General features: G+C 38.7%; 1 protein-coding gene across 1 annotated transcript in view; it reads right to left on the reverse strand.

Annotated features, from left to right (window-relative positions):
- TIAM2 (TIAM Rac1 associated GEF 2) overlaps positions 1–27,320 on the reverse strand; it is a 194,820-nt gene that overhangs the window by 131,846 nt on the left and 35,654 nt on the right. The window contains 1 exon segment of the mRNA XM_042473306.1: positions 26,028–26,149. The gene's annotated coding sequence lies outside the window, so the exon portion shown is untranslated.

The following is a 27,320-nucleotide window of genomic DNA, read 5'->3' on the forward strand; positions in this document are numbered from 1 at the left end:
TTCCCCGACTGGTTCTACCTTCAGACCAGATTTTATATATTTCAGACACTGGTGCATCTTGAGAGCTGGTACCCTCCAACTTTCCTTCCAAAATGTCCCTATTACTAATCCTTGCTTCGTATTCTGCCCTCTTTATACTCTGCACTCCTGGAATTCTTAAAGTCTTATTTATGTCCTTTTATTTTCTTTATAACCCACCTTTCTCCCACCTTGGGACGTAAGGAAGCTTACAAAACAAAGATAAAGCTAAAAACTTCATAATAAAAAAGTTAAAATTACACAAGTAATCATATTAAAATACCACTGAATTCAAAAAATTAAACAATTAATCATATTATACCATTGAATTGCAAAAAAAGTGTAAAATCACTGAAAAAACATAATCAAGTTCAAAATACTACATAACACTCCATGAAATGATTCCCTGAAAACAATCATTAAGTGTTTGTTTGAACTGAAAGGTTTTTGCCTATTAGTGAAAGGAGAGAGGCAGCATAGCCATCTGTGGAAGGGAATTCAACAGACTGGGAGCAGCCAGTGAAGAGGCTCTTCTTGTGTCCTTACCAGATAGACCTTTGATGGTAGTGGGACCAAGAGAAAACCCTACCACAAACTCTCTTACAACACTCAAGAGGTTCATACAGGGAGATACAGGCATTCAGACAGTCTGTACCTAAGCTGTACACACACTCTATACACAATTCAAGGTCTAACCAACACTATGAATTGTGTATAGTAATGAAGTGAAAGCCAGTGAAGCTGGTTCCACAAAGTAGTTATACATTCCCTGTACGCTCCATTCAGCACACTGCCCACAGCATTTTGGATGCACTGAATCTTCAGAACGATTTCCAAAGGGAGCCCCATATAGAGTGTGCTAAGGTAGTCCAAACCAGATTTATTCAAAAGTCCTCCTGGCCATAGCTGAAACCTGGGCATCAAATATTAGGGTTGAGTCCAGGAGTGCACCCAAGCAGCTAGCCTGAGATTTCGGGGGAGACTTATTTTTAAGGCTTCATCTTCAATTTGTCTATCCTTATTTAGTCCATTACTGACAGCAAACAGTGGTTTGGCACCAAAATAGCTTCTTTCAAATTAAAGAGAAAGAGAGATAGAGTTGAGTGTAATCAGCATACTGGTGACATCTGACCCATAAACTCCAGAAATCCTCTCCCAGTGGTTTCATGTATATGTTGAACAGCATGGGCGGAAGTACAGTACTGAGCCCTAAGAGGCCTTACAGGCCAACAGCCATGGTGTTGAAAAGGAATCCCCAAGCACCACCTTTTGAGTTTGCCCCAACAAGAAGGATTGGAACTAGTGTAAGAATGCTTCCGAGCCCTTATCCCAGGATACCATTGTTGATGGTATAAAAATCCACTGCAAGAACTAGCAGAACCAACAGGAACCCCTGAAGCTGGGAGGCAAAGTTGTTTTTTTTATTATCTTATGCTCTTATACAATGTTTAAGGTTATCATCTATCAAAAGAAGGATAGCCTTCTTGACATTTGACTCTACCTGCATCCACAGTTTATATTAATATAAAAAGAAACTATATTGAAAAACTGAAGGTTCCTCATAGGTTTCCTTGTCTGCATTATTTAACAGGCACTCAATAGCCCTGTGAGTCTTTGCCTTGATTACTGTATTTGATTCATATTGATTTTTCTTCCTAGATTTATGAATTTTCTCTACTCTTTTTTATTACGAGTCCCAATATTGGGAGAAAGGTGGAATATAAGATGATGATGATGATGATGATGATGATGATGATGATGATGATGATGATGATGATGATGATGATGATGATGATGATATACAATGTTGTCTTTTCTTCTTAGACCATTGGACTACGACTCTAGAGATCAGGGTTCGAAACACCACTTGGCCATGGAAATCCACTGGGTGACCTTGGGCAAGTCACATTCTCCCAGCCTCAGAGAAAGGCAAAGGCAAACCCACTTTGAACAAAACTTACCAAGAAAACCCTGTGATAGTTTCACCTTAGAGTCACCATAAGTCAGAAACAATTTGAAGGCACACAACAATAATGTATGTAGCCTTGCTAATATGGGCAGAAATATTATTTGCTCTGGAACAGAACTGAAGGGTACATACTGCTCTACAGAGGAGGTGGATGGAAAGTTCTGTTAAGCAAATTGAACTCTCCTCAAGTAATGTCAGATGTGACTAATGTTTCTCTTCATGGGCCGGATCACAATTTTGAAGAAAATGAATGACAAGAAGATACAATTTTAAAGTAAAAAAATGTATCTACTTGTATTTGCTTTCCTTAAAGATGAAGAATGTATTGGAATTTGTTTGCTGTCACAAGAAAAGCTGGCAAAGGCAAAATTAATGACGCAGACAAGTTCCACATCTGCCAAGGCATCTAATCATTCTCAACCATTTTGCTACTTGAAGATGCCTTTGTTTGAACTGACAGGTTCTTAATGGCCTGACTTATTCAGCAAGTCTTAGAGGACACTTTCTACTCATGGAGGGAGGGATAAGAATTGACACACTGGGGCTCTTTTACTCTCTTACAGCTCATCATGCTAATCAAGGGGAACATCACCATGTGGTCCATTTTAATCATGCAAGTTAAATAGGCAAGAAACTTCTTTTATCTAAATGAAGGAAGAGAAAGAAAGAATGAATGAATGAAAGAAAGAGGAATGGAGTAGAAAGAGAACAATACTTATTTTAGCAAATACTTCTCCAGCTGTACTCAGTTAAAGGCCATGTAAGCTCTGAAACTTCTAAAAAGCAGAGAAATTAGATATAAATATTACCTGTCTGCACTGTCCTTTTACTAGCCTCAATGTGTATGCTTACAAAGCACAAGTGGACAGATCCCTATTCCAAAGTACTTTCCAGCCTAAAATTTGATACACAGCAGGAAGAAAGAGGAGCAAGAAGTAAACTGAGACAGAATATGCAATTGATTCTCTTACATGTGCTTTTACTGAGGTACAGTAGCACGTGGGAACAGCATGAGTTGGTGGGATTTACATGAAAATTAACTTCAGGGGGATTTGAAGATGGTCTTACACAGATGTTCTGAGAGATGGTTCCAGTTTTCTTGCTTCCAGTGTATGAAGCAAGAAAAAAGAAAAGGTGAACACCTGTCTGAGTTACACTTGTGAGGGAGCAAATGACCTTTCAATGGAGGAGAGTGGTGAAGAGAGCTGTAGAGGAGGGAAAATCACAGGAAATTATTATCATGGTATAAGAATAAAGGGATAAAAGCCATAGAGGACTTTGAGGGTAAGGACAAGGAATATTAATGTTTATTTTATTTGAAAGAGGAACTTGCAGTATAATAACATTGCTTACGTGCATAAAGCCAGTATATAAAATTATTTTTTAAATTTAGAAATATAAAATCATAGAGTTGGATAGACCCCAATGTCTATATACTCCAACCTCATGCACTGCATGAAGTTATTGGCTCAATTATTCCTGAGAGGTGGGCATCCCTGTTTAAAAAATTTAAATGAGCAAGATTCCATCACTTTCCAAAAGCATATATTTCTCTGCTGATTGCCGAGCATCTCAATCCTTTCCATATATAGCATATTCCTAAATATACTGTACCAGCAAGAAAAGATGCAGATAAAAAGAAACTCATTTCACAAAATGGCTCAGAGAAGTCCCCATGCTTCCTAACAACCACTTATATCTTATCAGGGATCAGAAGCAGCTTTTGCTACTGACAGAATAGTTTGATCTCTCCTTAAAAGAGGAACTGGGGATTCCTATCCTACCATTGTAGAACAGAGCAGTAACATGATTTATTTAAACAGTCTTGCCAGAATTCAAAGGTCATCCTATGTTATCCCTTAAGTGACCACGTGATTTTTTAAAAAAAGATACTTTCAAGATTTTATATAAATATGTAAGCACAAATGGCAAGCATGTTAAAAAAAACCACGTGGTAAAGTATGATAGTTTTTTTTAGTTGACACTCTATGTAGCAAATTAGAAATTAGTTCATCCCACATCATCATCCTTTTTTTAACTGACAGTATGTAAATTGTTTCTTCTAAGAGCCTTTCCAGCTGAAAAAAATAGGATTAAAACAAAAGACACACATGCATGCATGTATGCATACATACATCCAATTATAATTCCCCTTATAAACATTATGCAAAGGGAGTGAAAATGTTGATAACATTACAACATAATCTTAAAATGAAATCATAAACACAACTAAGAAATTAAGATGACCTATAGACAACAGTTCATCCTCCAGAGGCATAGTATTAGTTATTAATCCATGCAAAATGGATGTACATATACAGAAAAATGCCTTTCAAATACTATAGTAATAAGATAAATGTTTTCAAACTAAATGGAACATTTAAGTCCTGTGTTTACCACCAACAGCTTACATTGTTTGAATCCTACTGGTATGGGAGTGGGGTTGTATTAAGTCAACTGTGAAAATGTATTCTTAAAGGAACTTGTGTTTTGCCACCAAAATATTATAAGCAAACAGCCAAACGATTTAAAAAACAAACGTGAACGGGGAGGGTGAATGTGCTCACTCAAGTTCACCAAAATCCATTCCATGACAGTACTTCCACTTCCAGATAAAAGTTTTCCAAAAAAACAGAAGTCATTAACCCAGACATGTAACTATAAGAACAACCTACAGATTGGGACCCACTGTTGCCATTTCCACTCCCTTCAGGCACACACATTTTCAATAATGCTGTTATGCTTAGGCTGGCAATAATCTGTACAGATCTTGGTGAAGCTGGTAATTGACCTGTGAGAGTTTAACATGCTATGTATTAAAATCACAGACTCATAGAGTTAGAAGAGACCACAAGGGCCATCCAGTCCAACCCCCTGCCATGCAGAAACTCTCAATCAAAGCATCCCTGACAGATGACCACACAGTCTCTGTTTAAGGAGACTCCATCACCCTCCAAGGAATTGTGTTCCACTGTCAAACAGCTCTTACTGTCAGGAGGTTCCTCCTAATGTTTAGATGATATCTCTTTCCCTGAAGCTTGCATCCATTGTTCCGGGTCCTATTCTCTGTTGTGTGTCTTCAAATCAATTCCAGTTTATGGTGACCCTAATGTGAACCCATCATGGGGTTTTCTTGGCAAGATTTGTTCAGAAGAGGTTCCCCATGGCCTTCCCCTGAGGCTGAGAGTGCGTGACTTGCCCAAGGTAACCCAATGGTTTTCATGACCAAGCTGGGAATCGAACCCTAATCTCCAGAGTCACAGTCCAACAGTCAAACCACTCTTAACATGCTAGTCAGGTTCACACAGTATCTCCTAACAATATTTCTGGAGACTGAAGATGTTTGGAAACAACTTTTTTTAAAAAAATAAGTTTTTAAAACATTTAGTACAGAGCTTCTAAGACTGACTGTTCTAAGCCTCAGAGGGAAAAAAAAACGTAAGCAAAGGATTAAAATGTTGAGACATTTCCTAGTTAGTGTCTCAAAAGAATCACAGTGCCTGCCCAACACTATATAAAATATGACATTCTTTCTATCAGCTGTGGCCAGATATCCAATGTCCTGTTCTTAATCCAGAGCATCTGGTACTTAGAATAATACTACCTTTGAAGTTGCAATGCATGATTTTAAAGTGGGTAAGGCAGGAAATGGTGACCAAGACACATCTCTTGTCTGGATCCTCTACGTACTGGTGTATCTACTGTACTTAGCTGTGTGCCTACAGAAAAGTAGTATCCATTGCATTAACAGGACCAAGGAAGAACCTATTTCCTCTCAGTTTGAATCAAAGCTGGATTTGCATAAGGCTGGTGTTGTGACAATCATAAAGCCATTCAGAAGTACAAAATCACAGAGTGAGGGGAGAGGAACATTTTAAAGAACCAAAAGTTTAAGCATCACACAGATCCTTGTGAGAAAACAACATCCAAACCCAAGGTGGGTAGACTGTCTGATGCATGGGAGAGAGGGAACTTTCCTTCTGAAGGCTATTTAGATGGTAGCTGAGAAGTGATTGTGAGGTAATTCACTCTATAGCAGAAAAAAAATACCACTAATTCCTCTTTTCGGGGCTAGTGCTACAAAACTAAGAGATCTGGAAAGAATCAGGAGAAATATTAGGGCCACTCTGAAGGAATCCAGATCCTTAGGAAATATTTGGGCCAACTGGAGTGTATTATAACCACTCAACCTCATTACAGGATTGCTGGGGAGGGAGGTGGTTCCAACATACCATGTGTTTGTTCTCATCAGAGTATTTAGGAATGAGCAATAAGCATAGGACAAAACAGGCCATTATGTGGTACGTAGGAGATTCAATTCAGATGTGATCTGAAGATATGTCATCAAGGTACTAAAAAGCGACCGTTATTTTATGGAAATAACTTTTCCTTCAGTTTTCAAAAAGGAAAATTAACTCTTATTTTGTTTGGTTTGCTGCTAAAGAGTTTCCTTTTAGAGCATTTTCCTAATTTTCTAGGAATGCAACACTTGCGGAATGCTAACAGTACTTCTGGCCAGAAAGAGCGGAAACCCCCTGCTACAGAAACAGAGATCATTAATCAGTTCATAAAGCTGTTGTCAAGCATTGAACATAATTCACAATCAGAACAAGTGCATACAGAAGTCTTTCCATGTACTCTTGTACTGGGCTTTTACTTAACAATCTATTTCAGGATGGCCATGACTAACCAGAAGGAATACTAGCTTTTAAGCCAGACATTTTAGGTTCCCTCATTTTGATTTATTCTTCTAGTCATTTTGGATGGCTAAGTAAAATTTCTCCATCTGTGAAAATTTCAATAACAATTGTTATTTCAATAACACGTGTGCATGCGCGCACACATACACCCTTTCAAATTCTTGGAACTACATTACAGGCCAGTCCTATGCATATTCATGTGTATGTTAGGTCGGAGTGACTTTAAAGGATGTTAGGTCTCAGTGACTTTAAAGGAACATATTCCTTTATAAGTGTGTTTGGTTTAGGATTGAAGCTTAAAGTACTATTTCTTTACATGAAAACACAATATGCATAAATAACTTGACTTACTGGTAGAAGTTCTAAGAGTCCAAAGTAGCATGGCAAAACTAATCAAGAGGGCTTTAAACTGAATCCTGGGAAGGGGGGGAGATGATAGCTCAAGCATCGGCCCAAATGCAAGCTCTAAACAGAAGGATGTGAATTCTAGAGGAGAAGCTGAGGAAGAGAATGGGATCCACAAAAAACCTAATTGCAAATTAATAGAACAAAGTTCTATTAGTTCTATTATAAACAAAGTTTCAAATGTGTACACACCAATGCACAGAGTTTGGGAAACAAAACAAGCTGAGTTTGAAATCCTAGTGTAGAAATGTAAATAGGACTTTATGGGCTAACAGAAAGCTGGTGAGATGACTCTTATGACTGGGGTATTAAAATTGAAGGGTACAACCTATTAAAAAAGAATAAATGTGGCAGAAAAGGAGAGGGAGTAGCATTATATGCCAAAGACAAAATCACTGTTATAAAAATCTATGAGAGTGATCAGACTAGACCAGTTAAGAGCATTTGGATAAAGAAATCAATTGAGAAATAAATACTTGCAACCTTGTGGCAGGAGTATACTACAGGCCACCAACCAAGATGAGGTGGTGGATGATGCTCTTCTGAAACAAATCTCAGAAATTTCCAAGAAGCAAGAAATCGTAGAAATGGGGGACTTCAATTATCCCAATATCTACTGGGAGATTAGCACTACTAAACATAAGCTCTACAACAAACTGCTGATGTTCCTTGCAGATAATTTATTCTTTCAAAAGGTGGAAGAAGGAACTAGGGGATCAACAATTCTGGACTTGATCCTAACCAACAGGGAGCAATTGGTCACTGGAATCAAAGCAGTTGGAACTTTAGCAGGAATTGACCATGTAATGCTAGAATTCATGCTTGGGGACAGGTCAAAGAAGAGAACAGTCAAACACAAATGATTTGAAGACACACAACAGAGAATTCAGGGAATATTGGGAAGAATACCATGGCTAGAAATGATAAAGGAGACACTCAGCATGGGGGAGAAACTGTCAAAAGCACAATCACAAACAATTCCATGGAAGAAAAAAAAATGAGAAATATCTGAAAAAATCAATGTGGCTGCACAGTGAACTTGAGGAGGAAGTGAAAAGAAAAAAGACCTTGTATAAGGAATCAAGGAAGAATACAGTTGCATAGCCCAAGCATGCAGGAATAGTCTAAGGAAAGCTAAAGCTCAAAAGGAGCCAAGACTGGCTAGGCAAGCAAGGATCAACAAAAAGGGGTTTTCAAATATGTTTGAAAAAACTGAATGATGAAGGAAATAATGGGACTACCTCTTAGCTAAGAAGGGAGTATTTGACTCACCAGTACTACATGCAAAAGGTACCTTGATATTATTGTTGATCTTAAGTAGAATATTCTCCAGTAATGTGATGCTTTGGCAAAGAAGGCAAATGCTATCTTAGCCTGCATTAATAGAAGCAGAGTGTCCAAGTTGAGACAAGTAATAGTCCCACTATATTCTGCGCTGGTCAGACTTCATCTGGAGTATTACATTCAGTTCTGGGCACTTCATTTTAAGAAGGATATAGACAAGTTGGAGCAAATTCAAAGAAAGGAAATGAGGATGATAAGTAGTATGGAGAACAAAATTTATGAGGAGAGGTTGAAAGCCTTGTGCATGTTGAACTTCATGAAGAGAAGACTGAGGGGTGAAATGATCACACTATTTAAATGCTTCAAGGGCTGCCATAAAGAGAAGTGCTTGTTCTCTTCTGCCTCAGAGGTTAGAACTAGGTCTAATGGTTTCAAGTTACAGGAGGATAGATTTTGACTGAACATTAGAAAGATCATCTTGACAGTGAGAGTAGTTCGGCAATAGAACCAACTGCCTAGAGAGTTTGTGGGCTCTCTTTCTCTGGGTGGTCTTTAAAAAGGGCTGGACAACTATCACATAGGGATACTCTGGTGGAGATCCTGCATCGAGCAGGGAGTTGGATCTAATGCCCTTCAGGCCTCGTCCAACTCTGTGATTCTTTGAAAAGCAAATGGGCACAATATCCCAGACTACAATCATTTTCAATGGATGAATAAAATTTTCATTTTTTTTAATGGGGTAATGCATTGGGGAGCAAGTCTGGTGCTGTGCACTCAACACTGTACTACAACTCTGGAGATCATGGTTTGATTCCCCACTTGGTCATGGAAACCCACTGGTTGACTTCTGTAAGTCACATGCTTTCAGCCCCAGAAAACCCTATGATGGGATCACCTTAGGGTCACCATGTCAGAAACAACACCAAACGTATTGGAAGCACAAAGTTTCCTGCAAAACAGAAGCACTTCTTTTGGACTTTGATTTTCACTGGCATGTTGGGATGTTCCCTCTCTTTCCCTTAGCAAGCATGCGGATCCTAACCCTCTTTTGTAAAGAATTGGTGGGACAAGGCTCTCCAGGGCTGCCAGATCTCAGAACCACACCCTGAGCCTTCCACTTTCATGGTTCATTTCTAAGCAGGAGACAAGGCTGCAAATTCAACAGTTTGGGGGGGGGGGGGCTCAGCTCCAGGCAAGAGGAAACTGCTGGATACAAATCTCCATATCTACTAGCACAGCAGCAGTTTGCTACAATCTTCAAGACTTAATTTATTTGTCATGGCAACTTGCAAAGACTCTTCAGTACAGCGTTGTGTTTTCTTCCTTTACACCTAGTTATTTTAGCAGCAAGGCTCACCCTCTACTCTGCTCTCTAGCCAACTTCTTGCTAGAAGCAAGTAAACTTGATTAAATGTTCTTTAACTTATTTCCCTAAGGAAGAAGGAATAATCCACTCATACTACTGGAAACAGTATCTTGAGTTGGAAGCAATCCCATTAGGGCTGCTGCCATACTGTAAAAGATAAAGCAGTTTGACACCACTTTACCTGTATGTTCCATGGCTCAATACTATGGTATTCTGGGATTTGTAGTATGGTAGCGCACCAGAGCTGACAGGTAAGGTTAAATATCTCACAAAAATACAAATCCCAGAACTTTATAGCATTGAACCATGGCAGTTAAACTGGTGTCAGACTGCTTTATTTCTGCAGTGTGGTTACACCCAAAGTAAGATTTCTGTCTTAAATTTTCCAAACAAGAAAATGTTTGTTCTCTCTCTGTCTCTCCCTCCCTCTCTCCCTCTATATGTATGTGTGTGTGTGTATCTGTTTAAATGACTAGCTTGTGCAATTGTGGTTAGTACCTAATGCATAACACTTCATGACATCACCAGGGGACATAGAATCATAGAATTGTAGAGTTGGAAGAGACCACAAGGACCATCCAGTCCAACCTCCTGCCATGCAGGAAACTTAAATCAAAGCATCCCCAACAGATGGCCATCTAGCCTCTGTTTAAAGACCTCCAAGGAAGGAGACTCCACTACACTCCAAGGGAGATTGTTCCACTGTCGAACAGCCCTTACTGTCAGGAAGATCCTCCTAATGTTGAGGTGGAATCTCTTTTCCTGCAGCTTGCATCCATTGCTCCGGGTCCTAGTCTCTGGAGCAGTAGAAAACAAGCTTGCTCCCTCATCAATATGACATCCCTTCAAATATTTAAACAGGGCTATCATATCACCTCTTAACCTTCTCTTCTCCTAGGTTTCAGCCTTCGGCTTGGAAACCTTAGGGCCTATAATGATCCTGAACTGGCAGCCTTATACAAGACTGTGAGTAAGACAAAATTTTGCAAGTGATAAGGCGTGCAAAATGAGGGTCTCTTTTCCTTCAGAAGAATGAACTGTTTGTTAAAAGAGCCTTCCCATTTCAGTGTAGCCCCACCCTAGACCCATCCTATATGATGTCAAAGGAACCATACAACTCTGAATAGTAAATAAAATACCCATATCTGCCTCAAGGCTACTTTTAAGATAAGCCCATACTCATTGTTTTATAAAGCTGCCTCCTGTAAAATTATTGCCAGGGTTTATCAGTCTTCAATGTAAACTAGAGGGAGAAGGAAGGGGGCAAGCACACACTTTATCTCTCTTGCAACTGCAGTCTTGGGTAAAGCCAATGTATGTTGCAACAGCAGTCGTTTAAAAAAACGAGAGTTGACTCTCTCTCTCTCTCTCTCTCTCTATATATATATATATATATATATATATATATCAGAGCACAGATTACTCAAAGCCAGTTTGCCCTTTTGTGAAAAGTTCATCCCACAGAAACAAGCAGTTGACAAACCAGGGTTATAAAAATAGAAGGCACAGAGCATACAGCTGTTGTAGTGTTTGCGCACTAACAGCAGTTGCCTGAGCAGAAGAGTAAGACGAGATATTAGCAAAGAGGGAACCCCACAAAGTATAAATTATTATAGTTCATCATGATAAATCAGGATTAGGACTGGACTCCTTGTGCACAGTTTTTACCATATCTTTCTTCTCTTTGTCACTCCTGGTCTTTTGTAAGGGTCCTCTGCTTTTCTGACAGAGGTTTTAGGGCCAGTGTAGGTGCAAAAATCAATGCCCTACTGAATGATAGGGCACTGTGGGTATAATCCATTAGCCTGTAGACCCATCAGCCACAGCCCACTGCAAAATTAAACTAGAAAACACATTGTTGTTGTTACTTTTAAACATAATGCATTGTATCTGAAATTCTTTATTAGAAAGGAGCAATAATGGGAAAGATGGCCTTAAACAACCAGACTCAGCTATATAGGCACCCAAAATTTACTGCTATCGCATGTCTACTCTGAAGTTCAACAGCATTTACTCCCAGAGAAGAATGTGATTGCCGTTTTAATGTCCTCTGAAACTAGCTTTTAAGACTATCAAAATCAAGTTGTCTATAAAAAAGCTTAGAAAGACACACGCTCATTCCCCAAAGGCACATACAAAGCACATGCCTGAGGAAAAAGCCTCAGTCTACAGGAAAACTTTCTACTAAAATACATCATTAAACAATCACAAAAAGAGTACACAAAGGCTCTTGAAAACCACTTTCAATTCATGCTTAAGCCTCTTGAGCCTATTCAGAGGAAACAGACAAAAGTACATCTTCTGACATATAGGAAATCACTAACAGGAGAGAAGAAAAACAGCGTGCCAAACTTCATTTGGACATCCGTTTGAGACTGAACATAGTTGGTATTTTGGTATTTTTATGTAATATCTGCATCCTTTTTCTGCAACTGAATGCTCACTTTTCATTACATTGATCTATTAATATTTCAAGAAGTAATAAGGCAGAAAGAGGAAAGAGATGAAAATGGAGAAAAATATATTCAAATTGTAAACCTTTGTGAAAAAATTTCTAAGAGATTGAAACTTCTAACTTTGTAATCTCCTTGCATTTTGCTTCCAATGTCAGTTATGATACAAACAGCTAAGAAAGTTCATTAGGTAGCCCATACACCTCCATGGCTCAGGACCCCAACTCTTTCTTGGTGCCTTATGTTTATTGCTCAAGTTAAATGTTTGCCTAGTCTTTCCAGATCTGTTTATTTTTCAACTACTGAATTTCAGATTTTGCTTTTAGTGATGTACATCTTATTCTACCTGCTACTAGAAATTATATCTTTTTTATTGTTCATTATTATAAAACAGAGAACATACTCAGTCAGCTGAGTTTACATTGTGTTTCCCCCATAAATTTGAGATGGGAAACTTTTCCATACAAAGGACCACTGATACATATGGAAATTAATTCAGTGCCAAACAGGACCATGACCAAAATGAGCATGGATGGAGCCTGGGGAATGTGTGAGAATATTAGCAGGTGAGAGGGGAAATTTAACTCATGCATCCATGGCTGTTAAATAAGCATTAAATGTTCATAGCTTTAACCCACCCACCCACCCCTGCACATATGCACAAATAACATATTTGGAGGTAGGAAGATAATTAGGAATGCAGTAGGACAATGATGGTGAACCTTTTAGGGGCCGAGTGCCCAAACTAAAACATCTTCCAGCACCGAGTGTTACCCGGTGTTGGGGGTGCGACTTCTGCCCTCTGGGGGTGGGACTTCCAGGGGACTTCTCCCCCCCCCCATGGGCCTTCAGCTTCGCCAGAGACAACTGAATGCTCCGGGGAGGAGGGGGGAAGAAAAGGAACAGGTGCACGCCTCTTCCCTCTCATTCCCCCACCCCGTTCCCAACTGCCAGCTGCCTCCAGAGAGGCAACAGGAAGCTGGGGAGGGTCGGGAAGGAGGAGGAACAGGTGCACACCTCTTCCTCCTCCTCCCTTTGTGCCATCCCCGGGTTTCAGCTGCCTCCAGAGAGGCAACTGGAGATTGGGGAGGGTCAGGAACAGGTGCGTGTTTCTTCCACCTCCTTTTCCACACTGTTCCCGGCCTTCAGATGCCTCCAGAGTGGCAACTGGTGGCTGGGGAAGAGAAGAAACATGTGTGCACCCCTTCTTCCTCCTCGCCCCCACCCTCCAACGGCCTCTGGAGAGGCAACTAGAGGCCGAGGAGGTTCAGAAAGAAGGAAGAACAAGTACACGCCACTTTCTCTTTCTCTTCCTCTCCTTGCACCATCCCCAGGCTTCAGTTGCCTCCAGAGAGGCAACTGGAGGCCGGGGAGGGTGGGGAAGGAGGAGGAACAGACACATCTTCCTCCTCCTCCTCCTCTCCCCACTGCGTTCCAGGGGAAATGGCGTTGTGTGCTATCTCTGGCCCGCATGCCATAGATTCCCCAGTATAGCAGTAGGAAGAAAGGATATTTTAACCCTTTCCTTTCTTGTTGCAGACCTTGGAAAACTGCTTCTTTTGCTACTTTAATTGCAAAAAAAATTCTCCCAAGTACAGTACATCAAATAATCGGTGTCTTCTCAAATTAAGCAGCAGCCTCTGAAATAACCATTTTAATAAACACAGAAATAAATGAAGAAAGAGTTAAATGGACCCCTCTGTTTCCTATAATTCTAAAAATTATCTGCCTTCCTCCCATAAGATATAAGTGTTTGATTTTTTAAAGCCCCACAAAGTGCTCTTTGGAATTTTTAGAAAAGACATGCACATTTAATGTAGCTAGGTATTTAACAACATATCTAGTTTGCCTTGTTGTTAGCAAAGGACAATAAACATCCTTGATTATGATGACAATTACCAGACAGTCAATCTGACTAAACCCAGGGGAGCTACTTGCAAACATTTATGTTCAATCTTGGGCTTTAATTATGCCATCATATATGTATGTGTGTAGGTCACCTCAGAAAACTTAGGATTTTCATGCCATTAGTTTTTCCTGTTTCCTTCCTTCTTCACAGCCATCCTGACAAACATTCAACACTTGTGCCTGCCTTCAATGAGAATCTTCTACATCTGTGCTCCTCCAAATCCATCAATTTCTCTTGTGAAATTATGCATCTTTCAGTTATTCTGTTCTGAGCATACGATCAGGCATTAAACCCTGCCCTTAACCTCTTAACCAGTCAATACTGCCTATAATGAATATTGAAACACAGGGGCAACTCAGACTCTGTCTGATTAGTGCATCTTAACTTAAATCCGCTTGTGCTGATACAGTCTGAAGGCAAATTAGCTTGCCACACAGGCTGTGGGTTGACAAGCAGACACTCTGCAACCAAACAAAAAAATAAGGCTATGATTCTCCAGCCACTACGAAGACAGATACATACATGTTTACAATGGTATTTACAAGGATACATTATTCAATTTGTCATTGTCCTGTTTTTAGCTCCTCAGCTAGTTACCCTTCGACAAGACAGATCACTATGCATCATCCATGGGAAAACCCAGGAGACTTAAAGCTTGTAACTGCTAGACAGCCAGATGGGTCAACTGTCTATCTGTCACTCTCTCTAACATGTACACACACACACACACATGCACACACGCACACACACACACTTGTGCACGAGTCCAAGTTTTTCAAGATTTATGAAGGCCTTAGGAAACAACCTGTACAGGGGAAGCATCCCTCTGTCTACATTCTGGGATTAACCAAGACTATGCCTAGCAAAACACACAGGAAATAAAACAAGCAAACAGGCACAAAGAGTAATGTCAAAATGGAGATTACTAAATCATAACATGATGCAGAGATGATGTTGATGACGATGATGATTTGCTAACAGCTTACTCTTCTTGAAGAGCAACAAGGTGTGCCTGTGCTTGTTGGTCAAGATGGTTTGAACAAAAGGGATGTTTTTAATTTCAGATACCACAGAACAGGAGGCGACTCTGCTGACTGTTAAAAAATCATGTGAGGTTTAAAAGCAAATGCAGTATATTATAGGTATACACCAGTGGCATCCTATACCGGGGTGCCACCCAGTGGGGGTAGGGCTTTGGAGCATGGCCAAAAAGGCATGCCCTCACCTGCCTGGCACAGCTTTATATGTGTCCCAGGCCTCTCCCTCCCTGCCCACCATGGCTTTACACATGAGTAAACCCACATCTGCAAGGAGGAAGGGGTGCTCTGGGACTTTCCCTTCCTGCTGAGCACCATGGCATGTGGCAGGGATGTGGGGGGCCCTCTCAGCCAGGTGTCACTCCTCTTCTGGGGTGTCACTTGGTGTGGTCCAAACCCACCATACACCCCTAATGATGCCACTGGTGTACACCAATTAACAAAGCTTCTGAAAGTGAAGCTGGTTTTCCCAAAGTTTTTTTAATGGATGCCCAGCCTCCCACCCCCTCCTTCTTGTTCTATGCCTATTTAGAAGGGTTTGTTGTAGTTGCTTTGTTTTTATTGTTTTGTTTTGTTTGTAAGATCAGCATTGAAAGCATGATGAAAGATGGCTGGAGAAACACAGATTTTCAGTGTCAGTCAACAATGCAATAAAGATGATCCCAATGTAGCTTTGTGTCCCTAACAGGCAACCTTTTTAGAAAAAAACTCAAGACTTTTCTTTTTCAACAAGCTTTCCCCCATGTATCCTGATATTGTTTTCCCTCGATATGCACATTGTTTTATCCAGCTAGTTCGTATTGGGTTTTAATAGTTGTATGGTTTTAATAGTTTTTAATTGTATTTTTTGTAGTTTTATCATTTGATTATGATTGTAATATGTTATGTTTTATTTTGAATTGATTTGTTTTGTTCTGTTGTACACCACTTTGATCTATTTTGGAAAAGCAGTCTATAAATAAACTGTATTATTATTATTATTATTATTATTATTATTATTATTAACAGCAATTGCCTCCAGAATTCTTCAGCAAACATGTGTAAGCAACAAAAGAAAGAGAAAGCAGAGAACTGGTAAGCCCTCAAGATGCTCTTAAAGAAGTGCAAATCTATCATTCTGACCCTCAAAATGGAAATAATAAGAAAAATGAAGGCTTGTGGGGGGAAAGTCCCTCATATATGTTTTTGGAAGAAGTCTTCAAGTGAACTCTATATAAGGTTAAAAATGTTTTTGTTATTTATATTTATCTGGCCTGGTCATTTCTTTTTATATATGCATATTGTCAGTTTTGAAAAAAAGTTGGCTGTAGCATTTTGAACCATTCTTTTTTTATGTTGTATAGAAAGCTCTCTACTTTTTCCATGTTATTTCTACCTCTGGTACTTAATTTTCTGTTAACGAAATAATGCCCAGGAACACATCTGCCTCATTAAGTATAGTATACTTATATATTTTAGTCAGGAGTTGCTATATTTTTTTGAAGTGCAAATGAGTTATGCATCATAATCTAGCCAAATAATAGAAAAGAATTTGCTCCATACAACATGACCCAAAAGTTATTTTAATGAACTCACAAGCAAACTTTGTTTGAGAAAGAACCTCTAAATAGGATGGACAGGGGAAAACCCTACATATCAGTTCTGATTTGGGGGAAAATAAGCTTGCCTTGGTATAATATTTACAAAGCTTCTTTTTATTCCCGTCTGTGCTGCTTATTTAGTAGTAATAGCACACTCACAAATACAGTGCCAAGAAGTTTGTCAAAAGGAAATCTATTATTATGAAATGGAAATATATATTTTAAATGCCTGCACTTACTGAATGGGATATTCTCTAAGTTTCATCTGTAATGAGGCATGTCTCTCAAACCTTATTTCTTTGGGCTGTTGTGAAAACCCGAACTACTGCTATTCAAAAGCCAGTAAAAACAACAATATACCAAAAAAAATCCCTTCTCTTCCTTTACTCCCAGCTTCGAATGGAGCTTTTAGATTTAAAGTAAACCAGTGCCAATCAAATGTTGACAGCCAACTATGCAAATCCAACATTTGGCAAGGAAAGTTGACAGATTTCTACAAAGAAAGTAAAACTGTGACATATAAAATAAACTGAATTCATTAGAGGGAAAGAGCAGCAAGAGGAGGATCACAACTATTATAGAGTTGTCATCATCATCATCATCATCATCATCATCATCATCTTGGCATAGATATAAATGTGTCAAAATCAGTGTCCTGTTCTAAATTCACACCCAAAACAGAGTTTGGCGATTGGGAGCACTACCTGAGGTAAGATGCTCCATCCCTACTTCACATGGTACATTCTGATTCTATTCCATTTTCTCTTTAGCGCAAAGCAAAGTTCACCTAACACAGATGACATGGGTTACTATTATTTGAGCAGACTAGGAGACGGAGAACAGAATTAGCAACTGACATAACAATATGGAATATATCCACAAGCCCACTGATGGTCACAGTTGCCAACCTAAAGGGCCAGTGGTAGAGCAAAGCCAGGCCTTGGAGGAATGAAGTTACCAGGACTTCTTGATAAACAGGGATGCTGGTCTGCTATGACATTGTTTTATTTCTTCTGAGCTGAGCTTCAGTCCTCACAGAAGCTGTGGAAGAGAGGAGGAATAGAATTACCCAGCAATATACAACAATATTGTTATATATAGCTGTGAGCAATATCCATTGCCTTCTAAAGAATTTTTGAGTGGCTTTGTCTGGAACAGGAAGTTAAAGGTGTTCATTTTCGCTAGGACCAGTTTGGAGGGGGTTGCAACAAACCTCTAAAACTGGTTTGATGGTATGGAATGATACTGAAGCCTGCTCTCCTGGGCTCTCCCTGGGGACATAGATATGGAGTGTACCTACATGGGAACTGCCTTCACTTCTGAGATTTGCCACAGTGCCTCTTTGAATCAAAAACCAGTGTGGCAGTGGTTGGATGGAGAACCAGTTTGAGTGTTGGATAACAACTCTGGAGACCAGGGTTCAATTCCTGTGAAACCCAGTGGGTGGCCTTGGGCGAGCCACATGCTCTCAGCCTCAGAGGAAGGCAATAGCAAACCTCCTCTGAACAAATCTTGACAAGAAACCCCTTCCGGTCACCATAAGTTACAAATGACTTGAAGGTACAGAAGAACAACAGCAACAACTCTTTGAATTGTGCCAGTGACTGGGCACACTGCAAAAGAAATAAGGCTTGTTGTGGTAGTAGATATTGAGACTGAGGAAAGAGAGGTAGGTGAAAATCCCTGACCACAAGGTTGTCCCAACAGAATCACTTGTCTATCCACTAACATACAAGACTGTTTAAAATGCTCAAGAGGAAAGGAAAATAAAAAGGCACTACGTACCCCAACCTGAACTCATTATCAGCCGATTTATTTATTTATTTATTGTATTTATACCCCACTCTTCAGCCACAAAGGGTCTCAGAGTGGCTTACAGATAGTTAATTAGACATTTCTCTGCCCTCAGGCTTACAAACTAAAAAGACATGACACAAAAGGAGAAGGGAATGGCAGTGGGGAAGGGGAATACAGTAAATCCAGATACCAAGATATCATTGTAAAATCTCCGTTAAAGAAAAAGGTTTTTGCTAGTACTATAGCATATAAAAGCCTGTTGCTTCCATTGTTGTTGTTGTTGTTATCAATATCAACATAATAATGTATACAGTAAAAACCCATCCTAGAAAGGGATAAAAATGTTTTACAACAAACAAATCCTCCCTTTTATTATTATTTTTAATTTTAAAAATGTATACACATTCAAAAGGTTAACTACAGTAATGTTCTAGTTTAACAAAAGCAGGAAAATCATCATCATCAAACAAGGAAAAATAGTCACGTTTCATTAGATTCTATAAAATTCATTAGATTCTATAAAAGCTAACCAATGTCCAAATATAAGTCTGTGTATAAATTTCATCTATACATCATTGTTTAAAATGTTTTTTTTTTAATTCCTTATAATTTTTATCCATATAGTGTTTCCTTTTCAATGGGTAGACGTCAGTTATGGAAGCATTTACTAACTGTATTCACAGAAGTACCTGTTCTGGTTTCACTTGAGCAATCCTTTCAATAGTAGGATTCATATCACAAGAGTATATTCCTACGATTTAGTAACACAGAACAATGGGAATGCAAGGGCACATAAATGTTACTGAGCTGACACAGTGACAGTTGAAAACTATAATATTTCAGGATCTTATCTCCCAGTAATATCCTTGCCAGGTAACTAAGGATGCATTCAGAAACAATGGAGCTTTAAAAGGATGAGGTCAAACACTTCTAAGGGAAACTGTTCAAAAGCCCTCAGAACTATGAAAGAATCCTTCATTGCTTGTAATATTGATGGGATGACCAAAAAGGTCACTTCTTATCACCAAGGATTCTGGTGTAATCACTGAAACACATAAATGTCAACTATTAACAAGAAAAATCTTAACAGAAAGCATGAGGCACCTAAACCCCCTGGTCATATGCTCAGCCTAACTTCCACAAATTACAAAGGGCTACTTGGAAACGAGGCTAAATAAATCTTTTTATCCCTAACATATATGTTCTAAAAATGCGGACAGAAATAATTTCACATAGCTGATATTTGATCACAGGGAATTTCTTCAGAGGAAAGAAGACCAAAGAAAGGACGAGAAAGGGCAACTTATCTCTCCTGCTTGATACAATTCAAATAATTACCATCTCTCCTCAAGATGTTATTTGCACCTTTTAAAATTATGCATATTGGAGATGCAGAGATACATGTAATGTCATGTCTGGCTTAAAAAAGAAGTTGGAACCTAGTAACACTAAATTTACTATATAGAAGGAATCTACGGATGGACACTCATCTGGTCAGGGATGTAGCCAAGGGGGGGGGGTTCTTGGGGTCCTGTTAGATAAAATGAATGGTGCGTGCTGCCGCGCCGCTGCACCCAAGCCCCATTATAATGGTGGCACTTAGTCTGGACCCCCCCCCCCTTCCCAAGATCCTGGCTACGTCCCTGATCTGGTTAAATTCATCCATATATAATTTTTTTTTAAAGTAGCTAGCTACGAGTCATCCTATTCTGCTTTAACAACAAAAAGCCAAAATAGATTATGCTTTAATCCTTGCAAAGCATAGATATCATACCTTCTGATGCACTCTATCACTAACCAATTGCACCTCTAGTTCTGATGTCATACTCTGATGGAAAGGCAGAAGAATTTGAATTTTTTACAATTTCTGTACATTGCGAAGTAGCACCTTGTTTTGAAATAATCTAGGCATTTTAACAATATTACACTTATACAATTAAATTGTAACATTAACACAGTCAATATGATATTATACAAAACTAAGTCCAGGGAGGCATGGCTTCCATGTCCCACACTTCATTGTGATAGGTGCTAAGTGATTTTTGCCCAGACACTCTCTCAAACTAGCTCCCCTCACAGGGATGAAACAAAGATTTTTTTAAAGGGTACAGTTGTGGTAAAAGAACCAGACATGCTTCCTGAACACCTTGAAGTAAATAAAGTAAAAATGTTAACAACCCTAAAATAAAATAATTCTATAAGGAACACTTGATCAATGGTTCATAGTACTTGGGTTATAGTTACAAATAAACAACGCATTATAAATCTGTAAAGCTAACTTGTAAGCTACACTATAATAGGTAATAATTACAACACACATCATATTTTGCTGTGTTCTCTCTCTCACACACATGATCTTTATAAGACATTGCAGCTTACTTTCATAATGTCATATTCAGATTATCTTCTGTGGTTTCATAAGCCATCGAACATAAATTCACAAATAAGACCATCCAAGCACATCCATTATGATGTGCATGTCACTTGATTTAGTTTGTGAAGCACTCAATAACCAGAGTTCTCTAGACAGCATATAGTACAATTAACTACACAATATCTACAAAGAATATCCTTCTGGTGGAATAAACTGATCATAGTCATTGCCCCGTACTGTGGGATGTCATACAGTGGACCCTTGCTATGTGCTGGGGTTTGGTTCTAAGATCCCCCGTGGATAACAAAATCCGTGGATGCTCAAGTTTCATTAAATATAATGACATAGCAAAATGGTGTCCCTTATAAAAAATGGAAAATCAAGGTTTGATATTTGAAATTTATACTTTTTTTTTAACATTTTCAAACCGTGGATGCTTGAATCCGTGTATAAAAAATCCATGTATAAGGAGGGACGACTGTATTTAAAGAGACATTAAATTTCAGAACCTTATATTTCCCAGGACTACAGAAAGACCTTTTTGAATTGGCCTGCTTGTAATTATTATTTTTCTCATTTATTTATACAGCACCATTAGTGTACAGTATGACCAGGATATACACTGTATGACCTGGTCTCATGATCAGGATAATGCCATTAACAACATATCTTATGTATTATGAAGAACCTTCTGACACCCTCAAAACTAACATTTGTACTACAGTATAAAGTTTATACAGCGTGGTGCAGTAGATAAACTGTACACTAGGTACTCTCATCTTCTGCACTGCTTAATAAATCTGTCAGTCTTGAGGAGGCACACAATTCTTTCTTGTTCTTCTAGCAACAGACTGACACAGATATACAGTGGGCCCTGCACATTTGGTGGGGTTAGGGGTGCAAAACCCACATGAAAATGGAAAAACTGCCTATAAAACACACATACACACTCTCTCTTTTTTTTTAACTTGAAAGAATATCTCTTCATGAATTTCTAGGTCCTCCAGGGCAACTCTGCAGTCAACATTTGCTGGATGTTGACCTATAAATGCCTAGCAAAATGTTCTTTCTAGGAATCTTTAGGTCCTCCAGTGTGACGTCTGGTGGGTGTTGACTGCAGAGTCTCACAGGAGAACCTAGAGATTCCTAGAGAGAACATATTAATCAAATCTGTGAATAATAAAATCTACAAAATCAAAGCTGCAAATGTGGAGCAACAGCTGTAAATCTAAAATTTACATGCTGTGATTCTCTTTTTATTACCGTAATTTGCAAGTATCCACCGTTGGGCAAGGAGTGTAATACAAGCTTTGTCTTAAACAGACTATGTGGATACAGATTAATTATAATGATATATTTCCTCTTCTTAGTTTACTCATTATGTTATATTACTACTTGCCATACCTTTGCAATGTAACAAGCAAGGAAACATAAACAGATGAAAACAAAACGGGGAAACAGAATAGTAATCAAACAGCAAAAATATCAACCAAGTCATAACTAATAATGTTTTTATAAATGTATCCTTTAAAATACTAACTAAGGGGTGAAGCAGATGGGGATAAAGGAGTGGCCAGAGACTGGTCCCACCCTGATTGCCCCGGGACCACAGCAACCAGATGCTGTGGTCCTGAGAACATCCACTGCCACGGTTCCAAGCAAGCTGTGAAAACGAGCTGTAAGAAACTGCTCCTTTTGCAACTGGTTTTGGGCTGTGTTCAGCAGCACTGGCGCAGCCTCCATGCATCATCAGAGCAATCCAGGGGCCTGCGTCATGTGCATGCCCCATCCCAGATTGGTCCAATGGTGGCCCTTTGGGGCTGTCTGTTTGAGGCCCTTATAATAGAAAACTATTTATTATATAAAGCCAATAATCAAAAACTAAAAACAGGAAAAATTAATGTCATTGAATAGTATTATTCATTGAAACACAAAGAGTCTGAAAGAGAACATCTTGGACATGACTAAGAAATGTAGTGCCTTATACAATTAGTACCAATGCCACTGTTTTAGAATATGATACAATGGTACAATTATTACGATTAAAACCTGTTGTAATACTGCCAACAGGTTCTACAGCTGTCTAATTCTTTCTGATGTAAGTTTTTTGCAGCAATAATCACAAATAAGTGAAATTTAGTCAACAATCAAATGCCTTCTAATGCTTCACTGGCCAATTACCTTTTTTCTAAAGTGCGAACAGATGGTACTTGTAGGCTCACTATCTTGGAATTCTTTTAATTAGATTAACATTCATGTTTGCCTGCTGGCATAACACGTCTGGAATCCACATAAGAACAGAGCAACAACAGAGCATGGAGATATCATTACTCTGCCTAACAGGAAATCATACTCATTAGAATTATTTCATAAAGAAATGATCATACAAATGTTTATATTTATTAACAGATTGGTATGAAAACACCCTTATTTTAGTTTCCAAATTATAATCATATAATCACTATAATCATGAAATTCACACACTGTTTACTCTTCAGATCTCTTAGATTTGCAAGGAAGGAAATAATCTGAGGGACAATGTAGTGCAGTGTTTTGTTGCAGTGGTTGGTACAAGACTAGTACTTGAGAGAGCCAAATTCTAGACAGTTTCTCTTCCTCTTCCCATCCATCAACCACACAGGGCTCTTACAAAGATAAGAGAACTATACATAACATTTGGAGTTTACTAAAGGAAAGCCAGGGTAAAAAGTAATCATTATACTTAAATAAATAACCTCAGCACTGTGTACTAGAGAGGCCTCATTGCAGATCCTCTCACACAGTGGCTTAATGATAAACTTAGACAACATCATGCTCAAAAACATTGCCTCTTAAAGAATACATCTCCCAGAATCTCGTAATAGTGGAAAGATTATCACAATCCACTTTATGCAGCCCAGTTGTGTAACAATCCAGTTACAGCTGAGAAATATAACAAGCCATCATAACACATCTTCCAGGACCCAAATCATGTGTTGCTTCTGAAAGAGAGAGATGAAGAAAGGAAGCTACATTTTTAAAACTTATGCTGGTTTACAAACAGTAGTAGACTTAAGCCTCATTCACATGCCTTTTTTTACCGGAACAATGCAAATAACCTCACTTACACACTCCAGGTTTATTATTCACACCATAGAATCACATCTTTCTGGGAACTGCATCATTCTGCATCCCTGCAAGTTTGGTTGCTCACAAGTGTAGCCACCCTTCCCTTTTCCCCGCACCCACCTCATCCAGAAAGGGGGGGGGGTGTCAGCATACTTTTTCTCTGACCCCTTTTCTTCTCTCTTTCCTCTTTTTTCCCAAGCAGTGACTGTTCTGCTGGGGAAGGGCAACACTTTCTCGACCATGTGGGTTGCTGATTGTGCAAATGCATTTGAAATGCATTGAAAGCATGGACAGTTTTATCCTGAGACTATTCAGGTCTATTCGTATTGTTATTCACACAGCCAATGATGCAAATCTTTGTAAAAAAACTCAGAAAAAGACTGATATCAATTATCCCAGGATAAGTGGGGGTTTTGGCAGCCACCCCCCCCAACTTAATGGAGTGCATTCCAGATGTGTGTGAACAACAAAGATTAATTCCAAATTCATCCTGGATTATTTTCCTCATGTGAATACCCCCTAAAAAGGTGGCATCACTGCACTGTTCCATCTAAACAGGGAACACAAGCAAAATATCCAGGTGTTCTTTGTACAATTGGATCACTTTTAAAAAGTATGTGCAAGTTTAGTTATCAGCCTTGCAGTGAACACAGTTCACAGCACATTTTTAAGGAAATGAAAAAAAACCTAATTTAGGCAATAAAGCGAAGTTATACAGCTATGTTTCTGTTGAAACATACATTACATAAAAACTTGTTAAACATCAAAGAGCAATTGATGTCATGATATTGCCCACATCCTTCTATGGTTTTGCATAGTTACACAACCAAATGAAGCAGAATGTGAACAGAGAACTTTCCCTCTAGCTGTGCTGAGTTTGTAGGGAGGCATTAATGGTCAAGAAAAGTAAGCACCAAGTGACAGTTTTGTTACTCCTGCCACTATTATCTTCAAAAGGATTTCCAAGGCCTCTCTTCCCTCCTTTTATTTTTCTATGATTCTATGATAGCAAAGGCAGAGAGCCCTGCAGGTCACATCTGTGCTTCATGTGGCTCAGATGGGACCACCTAGAGTATTTAATTTCTCATGGTGCCTTTCCAGCAATGGGAGAACATAAAGAAGAAGGAAGAAGGACACACACTGTGTTCATTTAAGTGCAAGCTATCTACCTGTGTGCCAAGCTTGGAGCAGCAAATGTCAACACTTAAGCCCTCCAAATGGCATGCTCTTCTTCTCTGTTCTTGTGGTTATTCCTCAAACCTCTTCTCCTTGTTTAGATTGTTTTCATCCTGGCTCTTGCTACAATGCAAGATCCTGTGGAGCCTACCTACCTACCTACCTCCTCAAGGCAAGAAATATAACTAGAGGCCCAGGTTTGACAGGAAGAAAAAGCGACAGTCTTCTTCAGACTCTACTTGACTAGCATCTCCATCCCACAAGAGAAAAAAAATTGCTAAATGCAATGTGATGTGGGGATGAATGTACACCCAAAGAAAAAACAGAAGCATTTTTTTTGCATGTGCAATGCCTCTCTCTCTCTCTCTCTCTCTCTCTCTCTCTCTCTCTGGAGTAAAATACATCACTTATAGAGAAAGACTCACAAAAATGTGAGTTGGTCTTTTTTTGTACATAGGAAACATTTTCGTCTTTCAAAGAGTGAAAAAATTCTGGCACTATTAATCAAATCTAGAGAAGCAGACTGCCACATAAGGATTTACATATTAAAAGTATTTTTCACCCTTCATTCATACCAACGTTGTGAAACATACACAACCAAAATGTAATGCAAATATAATGCAATAAAAATATAACAGGGAATTTACAGCCAAAATAGAACATAGATATAAAATGTATAAGCACCAAATAAACAACTATACTTGTTTCTGAGATGAAGGAAACAAGACGGGAATATCTTGTGACTTCAAGTTTAAAACACTGATAAATGCTATCACAGTGAATATATGAGTGTATTAAGAAAAATCACTGTTTTAACAAAATCTTTGAACATTTAAGAGGAGGAAACCAACCTTGATGATTTTGCTATACTGTTTTCCTTCTTATTTCCACCGTTTCTTGAATTAACACCATTGAACCATGTTAGTATGGTAAGACCATTGTGGTACCTTTGTGCAACAGAAGAGATGTACTTCTGAAAGAACAAAAAAGATTTGAGTAAGTTGAAAATCAAACCAGAACATTACTTGCTAATCACTACAGGTGTTTAGATGAACTTCCAAATCAGCATTCATCAGAACTAGTTCACTACAGTAAACCCCATTGCTTTGACACAGACATATGTGCATCCCTAGGAAAGGCAAGCATAAATTATATTTAAGCTAAACACGTTCATCAACTGTTTCCCCAAATGAAGCATTCCTGAAAGCATTCCTTGTTTCCTCAGTTTGTGTGGTATGAGGTAGGCAATTTAGGACACTGCCACTCAGCATCTTTCCTCTAGAATAGTAACAGTCTTGCAGGTGCTTCCATAGTGATAAAGTGATAAAGTGAATGTAACATAAGCCAGTGATTGATTTTTTTGCCAGCAAGTGTATTGTAACAAGAGAGTTACACCCCTGGGGAAAGATGTTCATAGTGTGTAAGTAGGTAAGCCTACAGTTTACCTGTGAGTATGTTATTGAATTACATGTTTTAGACGCAGCAAGAGCAAAAAGCAACAGGATCCTTTTCTAACCCTTCCCTTCTTCAAAGAAAGTAAGAGCCCTTAAAAGCTGATGCAGATATTATATCAGCCAGGTAACCCACCACAAATGTTTTGTGCAAATGCTCTAACCATGGGAACAGTACAATTTTTGATAAGACAGTGTGGTGGGAACAAATCTGAGATCTCTTATCCACCCTAAGATGTGATGTGTTACTCAAAGAATTAATTCCTCCAATTTAAATTAATATTGTCATCTTTAAAAAAAATGTTTCCTTGCTCATGTGAGAACTGAACTCAATAATATTTTAAGAATATATGTAGTTGTTATGCCTTAGAGTGAGAACAGGGGATCAATTCACTGTCAGGACTCTACTGTGGGTAAAAGGAGCTCCATTCATTTGTGGTTCCCATTTGGATCTGTGGTCCTAATCTAGATTAAGAGATACGTACCCATGCAACTTTATTGTTAAAAATGATCTATTAAAATAGTAAAAAAAAAAATCTAGTAAAAGACTCATTTTCTTGTAGTAAAAATTCAGACACAATGTTTATTCAGATTAGTGATACTTTAAACTAGCATCTAAGTCTCTCTTAGAACCAAAAATGGAACAACAAAAAGGGAACAACGAGAGACCTCTATCAAAAGATCCAAGAAAAT

This window comes from Sceloporus undulatus, chromosome 1, assembly GCF_019175285.1.
Source record: "Sceloporus undulatus isolate JIND9_A2432 ecotype Alabama chromosome 1, SceUnd_v1.1, whole genome shotgun sequence".
Taxonomy (NCBI): domain Eukaryota; kingdom Metazoa; phylum Chordata; class Lepidosauria; order Squamata; family Phrynosomatidae; genus Sceloporus; species Sceloporus undulatus.